The sequence below is a fragment of the Stomoxys calcitrans genome, chromosome 3 (assembly GCF_963082655.1).
Source record: "Stomoxys calcitrans chromosome 3, idStoCalc2.1, whole genome shotgun sequence".
Taxonomy (NCBI): domain Eukaryota; kingdom Metazoa; phylum Arthropoda; class Insecta; order Diptera; family Muscidae; genus Stomoxys; species Stomoxys calcitrans.
The window spans coordinates 96,662,980-96,678,811 of NC_081554.1; the positions used below are offsets into that span (position 1 = coordinate 96,662,980).

The 15,832-nt window shown below is 37.2% G+C and overlaps 1 protein-coding gene and 1 long non-coding RNA gene across 2 annotated transcripts in view; both read left to right on the forward strand.

Annotated features, from left to right (window-relative positions):
• LOC106089165 (insulin gene enhancer protein isl-1) overlaps positions 1-15,832 on the forward strand; it is a 108,308-nt gene that overhangs the window by 32,735 nt on the left and 59,741 nt on the right. The gene's annotated exons all lie outside the window — the stretch shown is intronic.
• LOC106089166 (uncharacterized) lies at positions 278-1,772 on the forward strand. The gene is made up of 3 exons (XR_001221566.1): positions 278-484; positions 669-1,129; positions 1,186-1,772. It is a non-coding gene; the product is annotated as an uncharacterized LOC106089166 (long non-coding RNA).

Sequence of the window (15,832 nt, forward strand, 5' to 3'; positions counted from 1 at the left end):
TATACATTTTAAGCCTTATATGATTTGACTTGTTGTTGTTTTAGCCATTTGTGAGTGTGTAATTTAATGCCATGCTACGCTACGCCACGCCCGCATATCGCGTGCAACATCATTTCAAGCGCCGCCAACACTCATTAAGCGGCTGTTGTGGCAGCAGCAACAACAGCAGGCAGGCATCCGGAAAAACGACACCAACAGTAACATCACAAAACTGTGATAACAACATTGTGGCAGACTGACTTTTTCATAAGCGCCAAAGCGCTCATTAAGTGCATAATCCCAGCGGGGATTCCGCCAGGCTGATTCTATGGTGGCGAACGCCAGCAAGCGGCGGTCGGCCCAACTGATTGTTTTGTTGGCCTATGTAGGAGCGAGTGCGAGCGCCAAAGGGATTTAAAGCACTACTAGTGTCTGTTGTTTATGAGGCCGGAAAGCGGGCAGTGACACTTTAGCCAACCGCCTCCAACAACAAACACACTTCAAGGTAAATAGTGCGCTATCATTTAGGCACACACCTTGTTCATTTGTCTAGAATGGCATAGGAAATTGTAAGAGTGTGAGTGAGTGTGTGTGTGTGCTAATAATAATTTCTCTATTGTAATGAGTATATAAAAAACTTCTCTCTTTTCCCGCCCGAATTAAACATGCAACGGGATTCACTGGATAAGCTTCCACGCTGGTTTTACCAGTCAGTCATTTTCCATGACACATGCAACTCAGCGAAAACAAGGCGAAAATTACAAATCACCAAGGTATCTACCAAAAACCGTGCTTAACTAGAATCTGCTACACCATTCCAACTTGTAATCTCTCCAAACGCTCATTCAGGTTGTGGCCATACCTGCAGGCAGGGGTTGGAATGAACAATTCGTTCGTTCTGTGGCTGCATTTTGGTCTGGTTTATGGCGATCGTAAATCATGCCTCAAGATATTTATGTCAGCACTCATGTGTTCAATGTGAATACAACATGCGACTTTTTCCAGTCCATTGTAAAATACACCACCGATGATGAGACGAGCGAGGCGACAAGCCATAATATCAAGTACAACTATGGGACGAGTACATCAGTACCAATGCATAAAACATGCGGTTTGATTGCAACAAAGAACCGACTGTGCAGTAGACACTGTGAGTATGTGAATGGGGCATGCAACGGGTGAGCAGTAATCATGTGTATGTTTCAGCTCATTGCGTTCGGGTTTCACACCAGCCAACCGCCCATTCATTCGTCCACCCACACTCCCTTGACAAGTGATGCCCAGCCTAGATGAGGCTTCACTCCATTTGGCCAGGAGGCAAAAGCAGCAGCTTTACTGGAAGTTGGAACAAAACATGCCAACTTCGTTCTTCGTACCTGGCAAAGAAGCCAACCAATTGTTACATGTTTTAAGAGATTTTCCCTGGTGAATAAATCATTTCTACTGCATTGCCAGCACTATCTCACACCAGTCGGCAATGTCACACATGACTCCGACGCCTCCATCAATTTGTAAGATTTGTTTCTACGAAAACTTTGGTTTGGCAACTACTCGTGCAGCATTACCTTGTAACGGTTTTGCCTGTAAGACATGAATGCTACACAAGTTTCAGCTGTTTTGCTCTACAAGGAGCAGTACAAATACTTAAAGGATGAATTAGTTGCCTACAAACATGTCTTCCACACCACCAATAACTGTGTCTGTGTGTAAATGCATTACCATTTGTGGTCATGTCGGGTAATTTTGTGTCAAAATTTAATTTATAAGACATGTGCCACATTGGCGTAGTAGAGCAGGCAGGGTAAATGCAAAGCATCCGCATGTAAAATTGCATTGAAATCCATACACAAAGCTGATGTAAAACAATAACCGAGCATATGGTATTGTTAACTTGAAGGAAGCAATCTCTATTTGAAAATAAAATATTGATTAAAAAGCTTTACAACCGTGGTATGAGTATTACTGCCGTGCACATATTGTTCCATAAAAAATAGTTGTGACAATGAAACTTTGTAACAAAGACACGAATTCATCTAACCGCAGTATGGATTTAATATTCTGTCAGAAATTGCCATTACCAGTGAGACTCAAGATATCTAAATAAAATATATAAATTTAAGTTTATCTTAGTCATAACTTTAATAAAAATCTTAATTCATTTCCTACCAAACATAGAAATTTAAAGTTGAAATTCGAAATGTTCATAACCGTTCTTTTAATCTTCTTCTTCTTCTTCTTTTTTATAAAAATCAATTTGTGTTTTTTTGTCGGTTTGTTTGATTCTTTGTGTGTTCCTTATCGACTCAAAAGCGGCTGACCCGATTTTCTTAAAATCTTCACAGACAGTGCATAATAATCCCGTGGTGAAAAAAGGCCACTACATTTTTTGATATTTGAAGGGGGGCGGACCCTCGCCCTTACCCTTATTTTCAGAAACGCCAGATGTCGGAGTTGGGTGGTGCGATTTTAGCGAAATTTTGTGTACTCTGTCATAGTAAACTAAGAACAAAAACTTGGTATCCAAATTTCGGATGGGGTACCTAAGGTGGCCGCCCCACCCCTAAAACCTACCAAATATATATATAGACCAATCACGACAATGACTCAAATGAAAGTTAATTGAGATAAGAAAACGTATCTGATATCCAATTGTCGGACCAAATGTTTGGAGGACCACCCCAACTCCCAAAACACACCAAAATCACACATATTTACCGACCATGGCAATATGGGACAAAAATGAAAGGTATTTGCGAGTACGAATCTGATATCCAAATGTTGGACCAAGCTCCTGTGGGTCCACCCTTTCTCAAAACACCACCCAAACAGGACTTATTTACTGACCATGTCAATATGGGGCTTAAATGAAAAGTATTTGAGTGTGGAATACGAATCTGATATGCAAATGTGGGGCCAAGTGTTTAAGGAGCCGCCCCTCCCCAAAAAGAAAAAATTTACTACCATAGAAATTTGGCGCTCAAACAAAAAGGTCTTTGGGAGTAAAGCCCTAATCATATATCAATATTCGGGTAAACGTGTCTTTGGGGCCACCGCACCCCCATAATAATACCCATATAGGGAGTATTTGCTGACCATTGCAATATGGGGCTCAAATAAGAGGTATTTTAGAGAAGAACACGAATATGATATATATTTTCAGGGTCAAGTCACTGAGTGGCCACCCCATCCTCCAAAACACGCCCCAAACCGGTAATTTTTGCCTACAATGGAAATATGGGGCCCAAATGAAAGGTATTTGGGAGTAAACCATGAATCTGATATCAATATTCGAGATCAACTGTCTAGGGGACGTCCCACCACAATAACAACCCACAAATAGGACGTATTTGCTCACCAAGACAATTTGGGTCTTCAAGACAATGGAGCTCGATATTGATGGTTATTAGGGCCTATACCCCAAACCGGACATATTTGCTGACTTTTACAATGAGTGGTTTAAATGAAAGGTACTTGAGATTAAAAACTGAATTTGATTTCGAGGCCAATGGCAATATTGGGTTAAAATGAAAAGTACTTGAGATATATGAGAATAGAGCACGATGCTGATATATTTTCAGGGCTAAGTGTGTGGGGGACCGCCCCACGCCCTAAAACACTCCTAAATCGGCCATATTTACCGACCATATCAATGTGGGTCTCAAATCAAAGGTATAGGAGAGTAGAGCACAGAATTGATACCCACTTTGGGTAAAACCAATACCAATTGGGTAATAACGCTAGTACCAATCGGTACTAAACATTTTATGTTTCATCCATACCATGCGGTATTGCTTTGTTACCATACGGTGTTGCTGTACCATCAATGCTGTATAGTACTGAAATTAGCATGTTTGGTAAAAATTTTTCTCTGGGTGTAGGGGGTGGAATATTAAAGTGATAACGATATTGATATTAAAGCAATAAAGGTTTGGTGCTAAAACCAATAAGGGTCAGGTACTAAAACCAATAACAGTTTGGTATTAAAACCAATACCAGTTGGGTAACATGGCTAATACCAAACGATACTTATCATTTTATATTTCATACATACCATGCGGTATTGCTTTGTTATCATACGGTGTCAATGCGGTATGCTACCGAAATGAGCGCGTTTGGTATCAAGATTTCTCTGGGTGCACTTGGTAAATGTAAATTTGGTTCTAAACCATAAGTTTGTTTATGCAGGCGCACTTCAAATAAAATCGAATCCTTTTGATTCTTCCACAGTACTAATTTTGTTACATTCAAGACAATATTTTCTTATTGTCTACTAAACATATATCTTTTTTCTTTCTTTTTAGGTAAGACATTCGGCTAATTCCCAAAACAAAACACAAAACCGTACAGTGAGTTATAAAACACAAACAAACTATTTTGTATGATGAATGTTAAGTAATGAGAAGGAATTCGATTTCTTCAATAGGACCAAACAAGGAAAACGTGCTTAGCTCGGCCAGACCGAACCTTGGGTACACACCAGGGTTACTGCAAAAAAATTTACACATATTTACTAACTGCCAACACCACTAATTTTAATATACTTGACCCTTCGAAAAGTAATTCGTGCAATATATAGATATGAGAGCTTTATCTAAATCTGAACCGATTTTCACCAAAACTCATATTGTTCGTATGTGCAAAATTTCGTGGTGATTGGATAACAAACTCCACCTGTACAATGATTACAAAAAAGAAAGAACGGACACAAAATATGCAAATAGAAGACGGACATTCCTAAACCAAATGAGCCAGAATTTTTGAATCGATTCTTATACTGCCTCAAAAAGTTTAACTTCTGGGAACTCAAGAAGTCAATTCGTAGAACCAACGTTTCAAGTTGGTAGCATCATTGGTCGATGGCTATCGTGATTTCGGCAGACGAACTTTATGGTATCGCAGAACAATATTAACAAACGGAACATTACAAAATTATGTGGCCTAATCTAGACTTGAAGAGGTCTACCGCTTTATTGTCGGTGGCTAAAAACAGACGTCTCAGTCATATTGCTGACAGACTGAAGGTTGCAAGTAACGACTTCTGCATAAGCTGTGACGACGTCGAGGAAACGAGACATCTGCTGTGTATGTCCCTCATAATCAGAAGGATTTTCACTTAGAGTTCTCATTTCTTTGAGAACTATTCTGATTTAGAGAATGTTGCTTACATCCTCTAAATCCAAAAAGTTCGAAGAAGATATGTTAACAAAAACGGGTGCAGTATGTACTTCAAATTAGGATTTTTTTTTCAAAATTGGTAAAACCCCCGATTTCTCAAAATGCAAAGCCGATATCCCCCATTCGGGTTTAGTTTTTTTTTTAATTCATGTGTCCTTTAAACATGTGCAAAATATTTTTTGTCTCAAACGATATTTGTAGCGTCCATAGCCAAATTACTAAAAATGGCGATTTGGAAACCATCTTTGTCTCAAATGGGTATTTTGTGAAAAAAATCGGGCAATATATATTTTTTGTTATTTAATGACACTTTTATCTGCAAAACGCAGAAAAAATCATTACGATAGCTTTATTCTTAAAATTCTTTCAATTTGAGTTTCCGTTTTCAAAAAAAAAAAAATAAATAAACCTTCTTCGTACGGACGAATTTTCAAAAGGATATATTTAACAATCCCTCCACAGATCTTGTGTTTTTGTTTATTTTTTTCTTGCCTATGAAGTTTCAAAATCTCAAATAATTATACAGGTGTAAGACTTTTTTATTTCAAGTTGGTTCAGGCGCAACGTGAAGATCAAACAAATCTTGGGAAGATCAATTACTACCGGGCTCAGAAGATGATGAAGATGCAAAATGAAAATATTGCCCATGAGCACTCCACAAAGGATCAGGGGCAAATTTCTCACATGTCAATAAATGCAGTCCGATTCAAGTTTAAGCTCAATGATGAGGGGTCTCCTTTTTATAGCCAAGTCCAAACGGCGTGTCGCAGTGCGACATTTCTTTAGACAAACATTTTTACATGGCTTAGTATCTCATAAATGTTGCCAGCATTAGGAGGAGAAAACCACCGCTACATTTTTTTTGATATTCCCGCCAGGATTCGAACCCAGGTGTTCAGCGTCATATGTGGACATGCTAAACTCTGCGCTACGATGGGATGTAGAAAAATTAAACCCTAATTCAGAGATAAAAGTGATGTCGTTCTCAGTATTTTTGTAATGCATAGTCAAGGCATTCTTCGAATCAAGCATATTTTGTTGAACGGAATCATATACAGTAAAAGCGTTCGTTTTAAAAGCCTCTAAATATACTGTTTATACGAAATCGGATAAAAAAAGAAATTTCTTTCTAGAACAGCGTTAAGTTCAGTGATGAAAGTAAATTTAAGGGATTTGAACTGAAAAAACTGCAAAAGAATGGCTTTTGTGTGCTTTATTTTGGCGCTCACTGTATAATTATAGGCCTGAGAACTGCAGTATAGAGCAACTGATACATGGCATGCACTTTTTACCTGCATCCCCTCTCAAGATTTAAAGGCAACAGATACTCTTTTCTCGCCTTCCAAAATAATAGATTTGGCGTTTCATATCTTGTCCAGCAAAACGCCTAGGTGTTTTAGAACATTCTCTCCTCCCAAATGCCTCACCGTGTTATACGATATATCCTACTGAAAATACAACTCAGTTTTCAGACGCATTTATCCAAAATGGCCTTTTTTGTGGGATTTCAAATTCATATTTATGGAATCTTTCACTGACAAAACATTTAAAAACAACTGCGTCTGCTGTTTGGGAAAAAAAACTTGACAAAAGCCAAAGAGAAATAGTTACACATTTGAAATCCCACATCATCCTATGCATTCTTTCTTGGCTCATTGAATTTATGAACCTGTCTATAAAATATTTCGCATAGTTTATTGGCAACATCCGGTGTGGACACAGAAAATGGGTGCCAACAATGAAACAGAAACCTAAAACTATATCATTGCCATGCCGTATGATGCAAAAGGTCAGCTATAGAATGTGGATAACCAAATTCCGCAATAAAGTTATTCAAGCGCACCTCATAAATTCTTGCCACATTTATATATTTTGCTTTATCAGATTTTGCACCTTTTTTGAGGACAATCCTTTTTCTACACCAACACCATCGTTGCAAAAAAAACTTCAAACCACAAATGTGAAAACATCTTTAGGCAATTTGAGCTCACCAACGATATTTAGAATTAATTAGATGATCCCAAAATAGAGGCATTTTACTGGAAGAAATCCCAAAATATATTCACAATTTTAGATCGAGCAGGTACCCATCGAAAAATTATCTTTGATTGGGAATACACAGAAAAACATATCCAGCCTTGACAGACGTGTTGTCAAAAGGACATTTTCTAAACAGTTGGAGTGGTTGGTTTTTGGCATGGCTCGCTCTTTGAATTTAAAAATGAGAACATTCTACAACTGGAGAATTAATTGCTTGATTTTGCCAACGTAATTGAAGGGACCGACGAAATAATCACTGTACAGCATTGCAATGGATATGCAATGCATGCGTCTTTTAAATTTATTTAGAATCATAGTCGATGCCAGTTGCTTGCATAACTACAAGATTCGTTTCTTTAAGTACTTCACTTCTAAAGAGTACGTATGTAGGTCTTTGAAAGGCAAACATTAAAGTGTAACCCTTAACCGCGCCATAATGCCCAGACTCGCTACTCTTGAATATGTCAACATGATTAACAATGGCAATCAATTTTATACACTCTTCAAGAGTATTGTACTTAACATTCCATTGTAAACAAAATAGAGCCAATTTGAAGCAATTGGATATATGAGCTCAAAAATAATATATTGCGCCCAATTCCCAAGCTATGTGTAACTTTTGTCTAGAATAGCCCTCCGAATGTCAACAAGTGAAACGGGTTGGCTGCAGCCACAAATCTCATCCTCGTCTCACCAAAAATCCTAAACAGTTGATCTTCATTTCGCAGCATGATCTCAGTGCTCCTGTAAGTCTCAAGCATTGTGGCTTCCCGTGGAGTGTTACAAAAAATATCTACTTTAGAGTTATACTGCCCAGCGGGGGTTTTCATTCATGAAAATAACTGGCCAGCACACTGGTCTACCTGAACAACCAGACGAAGTTGAAACAATTTAGCTCGAGCCGGATAATTACGGCTTAGCGTCACAACAGAAATTTTGGGTGAAAGTGTGTGTGTGTGGGTATGCGTGTCGCAAGTAAGAGATGGTAATTTATTTGTTTGCTCTTTAAGAGTTTGCAGACATATCCTTACACTCATTTGGCTACTTAATCGCCAAATGCCAGCCATTGAACTTGACGACATCACTATGCCTTGGGTGCTGTCTAGCCACCATATCGATTCATTGCGATTGCCATGGATATGCTTGTGCTCTATCAAGATGTTCAAACATATCCTTTTTCATCTCTGTCGTTGGCTCGACGTCATTTATTTGTGAGTCAATAACATGAGCAAACACGAAAATTGTGCTCAACTGTTTTGTTACGGGGCGTACGAGTCTCTAATTACTTTGGTTTTCAAGGAGAAACGTTTTCCCTTTGGTCCTTTCAATACCGCTGCTGTTTTGTTGGGCAGGTCTGTTTGTTTATTGTGGGCGTTATACCTGAGCACGAGACTGATGGCAAATATTTTAAAACGTATTAAATTTTCATTACTTGCTCATAAGGATTTATTACTCTCTCCGAGGATGCCACTTGCAAGAATTTAAAGTTTTTAAATTTATTTTCAATTAATAGAGAATTAAAGCACAGTACGCAAGGACTTTTAGCTACCATGACCATCGGCCCAATATGACGGAAGATTTGGCGATAAAGAAGAAAGATCTCCCACCACGAATTTCATTAAAAAATTTACACATTATAAGCTCAATTTATGTGAGGAAAATTTTTTTAGAAAGCAAATCGGTGAATTATATGTCAGAGTTAAAACAGAGGATTGGTTTACCCCGTTGATATATAAACTGAAAAAATTATTGTCCTAATTTTAACGATTCGAACCAAAGATAAGCGAACTTAATATACAAACCAACTTTTTTCGACATTTTCTTTGTTGAAAGATATTTTCCCTGATATTAAGGTCTTTTTATTTTAAATGGTAGTTTAATAGATCCATAAACATGAAAATCGATCTACAAATGCCTTCGTAAATAGCAAAATACGATGCAGGTCTCGGTCAAAATTGCAAAAAAAATAAATGACGAATATCCCGGAAACCAGTGAAGATATTGTATACCTCAAGCGGACTTTTTTGTATGGATTTTTGAGCAATACTGAGCCAAAATGTGTGAAAATCGGACCACAAAAGAAGAATTGGCAGCCCCAACTAATTTTCGAACAACCTCGGTAACTGAAATAATGAGCATGATCTGGCCACCACTTCACTTGAGCTGTAACCATTTTAAATTTCAAAGAGATATCTTTACCCATTCTAACACGACACATTTTTTATCAGTTTTTTTTTTTCGATTTTCTCCCACTATGCAATACTTTCATCTGTAAGGATTTTCGGATTTTCATTGGAATCGGATCAGATTTTGACTAATAATTTTGTGAGTTGTTTGCCGATCATCACGAGATTTGGCACGAAAGATTCTCTTATAACTCTGCAGATCACTCGTGAACTTTATCGGAATCGGTTCATATTTAGATACTGCTCCCATATATGTTTCTCCCGGTTTTCACTTTTAGGGCCGTTGAAAGTGATTTTCCCAAAAGTTTTGACAGCGATTTCCTCTATATCATTTACAATATGTACAGATTTTTGTCGAAATTCTTCATATTAAATTTGCGCAAATTTAAATATCGACAACCAATTTTCCTTAACTAATGTGTTGTAGGGTATCAAAAGTTTGGCTTAGCCCATCTTTACGTTTTTCTTCATACAAATGAGAAACATATATGGTTTTTATTTTGACTGCTCTGATTCGGCCAAAAACGAGTTGCACTCTGCACGAATGTAGTATGCCAGTATTTTGGCCTATTCTACAATACACCCATATTGCCATACTTTTATTCCCATAAGAAAGGGGGTATATTCACATAGTCATTCCGTCAGTATCACATCGAAATATCCATTTCCAATCCTATAAATTATATGTGTTCTTGATCGTTGTAAAATGCTGAAACGTGTGTCTGTCCGTCTGTAAGTCCGTCCGTCAGTTATAATCACGTTGCAACTTTCAAAACTAGAGATATTGAACCAAAATATATACAAATATAGTCCGACTTGACCCGTTCAATAACTTGGCCTGCTAATGGCACCTGCTTCGGACTATATTTGTATATAGCTGCCATATTGGGCGATCTACCAATTTGGGGTCTTATGCCCATAATGTCGCATTTACCATCCAATTTCAGGTATTGTTGCAGTTTTGTTTTTTTTATCAAATCCATGAGGTTTCGCAACGCTATCAGTACCATTATAATGGTTAAAGGCGCGATACACAAACATTTTGTTCACTATGAGGTGTTTGAATTCGCCAACAATAGCCGGTTGTAATTTTCTTCCCAACTATGACGTAATCACACCAGAAGCAAATCCTTGTAGTGGCTTGTAAACTCTATAATTAGCTGTCAATAAAACAAATATCCATTTGCTGTCATTTCTAGTTTGACGGATATACCAGTGTGAACTTGGTACTAGTTCGTGTTACTGTCGTATATGGGTTGGACCTTTTCGGTTTTTCATGTTAACAACTGTTAAACTCTATAAAAACAATTTTACTACAAATTACTATTAATACTCGTGTAATATGATGACAGGATTGTGTTGATGCAGAAATTTTGCCATAAATATGTTTAGGTTAGGTTGAAAAGAGGGTGCAGATATTAATACGCCCTATGCCACTATGGACATACACCTAAGCCAGTAATCGGCTTGTTGTGCGCTCTAAAAATTATAAAGTAACCTGAAAAAAGAAAATTTTAAGTTAGGAATTCCGTGCTACTTACAAAATCCTTCATTGTTTTCAATACCGCACCCCTAAGTGGTAAATACGTTTAAGTGAATTAAGATATTTTGTTGAAGTTTTTCACAGCTGTAAACAGAGTACCCTGGTTTCTTAAGAAACATACTTTTAAATCAGTTTGTGATATTATCAAATTTATTTCTCTGGGTGCGTAGTCTGCATGCGAAACAGGAACGTAGCCAACGGTGCCTATCAGGGCGAGAGCCCCAAAAATTCCTATTTTTCCAATGTTAGCGCTTATATGCACTTGTTATTGTTTTGTAGTTCGAATATGGGACCTCCCCAAAATAAAACTCTTACTACGTCCCTGTGAATATTTTATATTTCTTTGTTTGCTCTTCTGCAATTGTGGTTAAGGCCAATCTACCCAAACCATTATCACTCTCAGTTAAACTTCAAACTCTCCTTGGTTAAATCAGCATTAGTCTTTATCCCTAATTGGAAGCATCAACCTCATCATTCATTCACTCGCCTAACAACAACAATATCAACATTTCCCTTACAAGCATTTCTTTTTTCTTAACATTATTGCCGCTTTTCGAATTTGAATGACCACAGAATACATGACAAATCTAGTCAAGATTTGACCCACACTTAAAAAAGTCTTATCAGAGGCCAAATAGCCTAAGCCCTCTGAGCCAGAAACTCAGTCAACATGACATTTTGTGATTTTCTTTTGCGATAATTTTTCATCTAACAATTTAGTCAAAGTTGAGATGATGTCGGTAATAAATCTGTAAAGAAGAGGAGAAGAAAAAAAATCAGACAGAAAAGGGCATAAAAATGTGGGGAACGCATATAACTGAAAACAATAAAAATTCACACTTATCGCACTGAAAGTCATCTGTAGCGCCATTTCTGACTCCATTGGTTTGCATTTCACTTTGCGTATGCTCTGAATAAGTGGTCTGTTCTTAAATCCTCCCAAAAAAAATCAAAAAAGACAAGGCGACATTTCTTGTCCCCTAGAAAAAAATCTTTGCTCTCCATTCCTCACCTTGGGCCGCCTAATACTCTTCTTCATACTATGTAACACACAAGCGTTCAAAGTGTAGGGGATTTTTTCAACCACTCTGTCGTCGTCGTCATCATCACCATCATCAGCTAGATACTTTTTAGGATGAACCATTTAATTCAAGTGTTGGGTGTTTTATGACCCAAAGTTGTTGAATCTTATTGAGCGGTGTTTATTTGATGCACCGCTCCCGAGTTTTATTTGAAATACGAGCCCACTCCATCGGTTGCCCAGAGTAAACTCACTCATGTGCCGGACCACCAACCAGCCTGCCAGCCAGCCAGCACCACTACTGACTACTTACTCATCTTCAGCTTCAGCTTCATCGGAAACAACCATCAACTTCATACTTTGCATTGTTGTCTTTGGAGCGGCCGTCGGCCCAACGGCTCTTGACTACATCGCGTTCTTCATGTGTCGTCACCTGAACTCTTCATAGTGGTTTTATTGAAACATTTGCTTTGTTCGCTTAATTTTTATTTGTTTAAGCCGACAACAACCTCACTGATTTTGTCAACAGCTCACGACTGGGCAGTTGCAATATTTGCTTTTGTTTCAAAACAAAATAATAATAAAAAAAACAGCCACAAAAATCTCGTAAAACAGTCCGGGAATTGTTATGATGTTATTATTCTCTTTGTTGTTGGCTTTTAGGTCTGTTATTTAAGGTGTCATAAAAATCACACAAAAAATTCCTTAACTTTTATCCCTCATTTAGGGGACCATTGCAGAGAAAATGACCGCCTAATTAGCCATAATAAATCGCTGTTTTGACTATAACAATTTATTTTTGGTTTATATTGTCTTAATCATTAAAAATCTCTTGGCATGCATACCTGAAAGTGAAGTGATGTTCTAAACTTTTTATAAATGTCATTTGGCCAGCAACTGATTTTCGCTGTTGTTTTTGTTTTTTGGTGATAAGAAACTCAAGTTGAGCTCATTAAATTATTGTGAAATTTTATTTCCCACTGGGAAAAATTATAAAAGTGGTATCAGCCTTTGCAAGGAAATGCCGCAAAGGGAGATCTTCTTCTGTAGAATATTTCACTACATCAACAAGCACTACAAAATATTTAAAATTTGGTTTGTAGTTTTTTTTTTGTCTAAACCATTTTTGATCTTTTTTTAGTACTACCTTCGATTAAGCTACGAGAAAGTGTTTATAGTTTTATTAACTTTTATTATTTTGTAAGCTGTATGGAGTTTCTGACTTAAATCTTCTTTTTCGAGGTTACTTCTTAGAATTTAGAGCGCACAACAAGCCGATTGCTGGCTTAGGTGTATGTCCATAGTGGCATGCGGCGGACTAATATCCGCACCTTCTTTCCAACCTAACCTTATGGACTTACATATAATAATTTGTAAACCTATTATTCCACTTAGATATATCATACTTTAGTCATTTAAAATTGTTTATATGGAATTTTACAGTAACGAAATTGAAACAAATGATGAACAAGTATCATAGATTCTACTAAAAATGTATGCAAATGAACTTAGTTTTGAAGAGCATAGCGATGATTTAACATAAAAAGGGCTAAACTTTACTCAGAAATTTCTTTGACATCGTTATTTGCCATTGTATCCATTTGAAAAACGGAAGCGTCATCTGACATTGATCTTCCAAAATAAACAAAAAACGAAATTTTGAAAAAAAAAAATAAGTTAGACCCTTTTTATACCCAACTCTGAAGGATGGGGGTATATTCATTTTGTCATTCCGTTTCCAACACATCGAAATATCCATGTCTGACCCTATAAAGTATATATATTCTTGATCAGCGTAAAAATCTAAGACGATCTAGCCATGTCCGTCTGTCTATTGAAATCACGCTACAGTCTTTAAAAATAGAGATATTGAGTTGAAACTTTGCACAGATTCTTTTTTTGTCCACAAGCAGGTTAAGTTCGAAGATGAGCTATTTCGGATTATATCTTGATGTAAGCCCCATATAGACCGATCCGCCGATTTAGGGTCTTAGGCACATAAATGCCACATTTAATATCCGATTTCGCTGAAATTTGAGACAGTGAGTTGTGTTAGGACCTTCGATATCCTTCATAAATTTGGCCTAGATCGGTCCAGACTTGGATATAGCTGCCATATAGACCGATCTGCCGATTTAGGATCTTAGGCTCATAAAAGCCACATTTATTATCCGATTTTGCTGAAATTTGGGACAGTGAGTTGTGTTAGGCCCTTCGACATTCTTTGAGTGAGTTGGGTTGGAACGAACGAAAAATCGGTTCAGGTTAGTGGGTATTTGGTGTGAGATGGTCCCCTTTCAAATATTGATATAAGTTTCGTCCTTTCATTTGAGCCCAATATTGTGCCGATCGGCCCACTTCTAAATTTAGGCAGTTTTATTGAAGTATGGGTGATGGTCCGCCCTCTCTCCAAAAAATAATATAGCCTTTTATTTCTTCCAGACCACGAGGAAACAAGATGGGAAATTAAAAATCTGTTCCACCATCCCATGAACTGGTTTCGTTCAGGTAGTACACAAGTTCGTTCAGTGAGTTCACTTATTCGACCAATTAGTTTTCTAGTTGAATTCGTGCTGCTATAAGGTTTTAGTACAAAAAAATAAATTAGCGATTTTATAAAAATAAAACACCATATATTGACGATTTTATTAGTTAAGCTGACTTTTACTAATTTGTATACCCTATACCACTACTGTGGTACAGGCTATCATAACTTAGTGCATTTGTTTGTAACACTCAGAAGGAAGAGAGCTACACACATTGATAAGTATGCCGATCGACTCAGAATCACTTTTGTGATTTGATTTAGCCATGTCCGTCTGTCCATGTTAATTTGTGTACAAAGTACAGGTCGCAATTTTCGTCCGATCGCCTTCAAATTTGGTTCAGGCCTGTTTTTCAGCCTAGAAACGAAGCCTATAGAAATGGAAAAAATCGGTTCACATTTAGATATAGCTCCCATATATATGTTCGTCCGATTTAGACAAACATTGCAATAATGTGGTCATTTGTTAACCGATTCCATCGGAATTCGACAAGAAGGATTTTCTGCCGACTCTCAACATTACTGGTGAATTTAATAGAAATCGATTCAAATTTAGATATATATATATATATTTATATCGCCCGATTTTCACTCCTAGAGCCACTGCAAGCGCATTTATTGACCAATCTTCCCAGAATTTTGTACGATGCTTACCTCGATGACTCGAAATCGTTTCAGATTTAGATATAGCTCCCATATATATGTTCGTCAGATTTTGGGTAATTTGAGATAATGTTGCCATTTGTCAACCATAGTTTTTACAGTTTGAACCTATTTGCTCGGAATTTTATAAAGAATGTTTAATAAACTATCTGAAAACATCCGCCGAGGTCCATTAAAAATTAGTTCAGAATTCGATATAGCTCCCACTTTGTACTTATAGGGCAGGTGTAGGGTATTATAGAGTCGGCACCGCCCGACTTTTGACTTTCCTTTCTGATTCTATTGGCAACAGTGTCGCTTTGCTATCCTAAGATTTTTCATATCCCAAACTTTATAAGTTATATAACTTCTTTTCTTAATATGCTAGTGAAACGACTGTTGTGTTCAACATCTTTCTTCTTGGCTGTCGTTGTGGCTGGCTCTCTTCCATATCATTTCATCACATTTCTTTGTGCATACCCAACAGCCAGCAACGGCCTTGGGTATTGTTTGAGCACAAAACAACTACTCAATGTGTCAAATTTACGTCATGTATAGACCAATCATGTGTCTGTCATATTTAAATTTGTCGTTTTCAAGAGTTAGAAGAAAAAAAAATACAAACAACACAAAACTTCAAGAAACATAAAAATCAATAGTTTATATTGTCCATACGTCAGAAAAACTTATTCAGCCAGTCT